Source organism: Odontomachus brunneus, unplaced genomic scaffold, assembly GCF_010583005.1.
Source record: "Odontomachus brunneus isolate Ranch 3 - 2012 unplaced genomic scaffold, Obru_v1 Obru_scaffold_111, whole genome shotgun sequence".
Taxonomy (NCBI): domain Eukaryota; kingdom Metazoa; phylum Arthropoda; class Insecta; order Hymenoptera; family Formicidae; genus Odontomachus; species Odontomachus brunneus.
The window spans coordinates 1,167,765-1,168,627 of record NW_022639561.1 but is presented as its reverse complement, the minus strand read 5'-3'; positions in this window follow the sequence as shown (position 1 = coordinate 1,168,627).

The following is an 863-nucleotide window of genomic DNA, read 5'->3' as shown; positions in this document are numbered from 1 at the left end:
ATTTATAAATAAAAAAGTGATTTCTTTGATTTAAAATATCTATATATATAAGAATAAACAAATGATTTCTTTACAAGAAGAAAATTAGTGTTTTTAAATGTAAAAATTGTTTACAAATAAATATTTGCTCATCATTTTATAAATCATTTTATAAATCTGAATAAATTATTGTCTAATATTAAAAGTACTTTTTTATGTTTCAAATTAAAGTTTCTTTTATTATCAGAAAAAATATATTTAAATTTACAAAATAATTTATTTTACTTACTTTTAAAACATTTATTTTACTTACTTTTAAAACATGTAAATATTTTTTAAATATACTTTTTACATACTTTTTAAAACATATATTTTAAAAGAATCTATTCTTTTTTTTTTAAATAAATCGTATGCTTTCGTATAGATATACCATGTACACGCACCGGCGTTAATGCCGTCCGAATATCCGTGTGACTCGCACACTATACGCGTCACTCATACACTGCTGCGTGTAGGTGAGCCATGAGCAGCACGGAGTGGCGGAGGGAGCTAGCGGTATACGATCGTCGGACGCTTGGAGAGGGAATAGTGGTGGGAGTCGCGGCGATCTTCCATCCTCTATCGCAAACGTAAGAACGAGAGAAATAGCATTATAAGACGTCTGGACAGAAATGCCGTCCTAAAATACGTGTGACACACACTAAGAAAACGCTTGATTCACACTGTCACGTCTATACGTGAGCAATACGCGGTGTCCCGACGACTGTTTCGCTCGCTCGAACGTTCATACATTTTTCATTGTTAGCAAGGAAATTACTGTAATGTAAAAATCTTGAGAAAGGTTTTTAGGAGGCTTTGACAAATGCTTCTTAATAACTATTCTT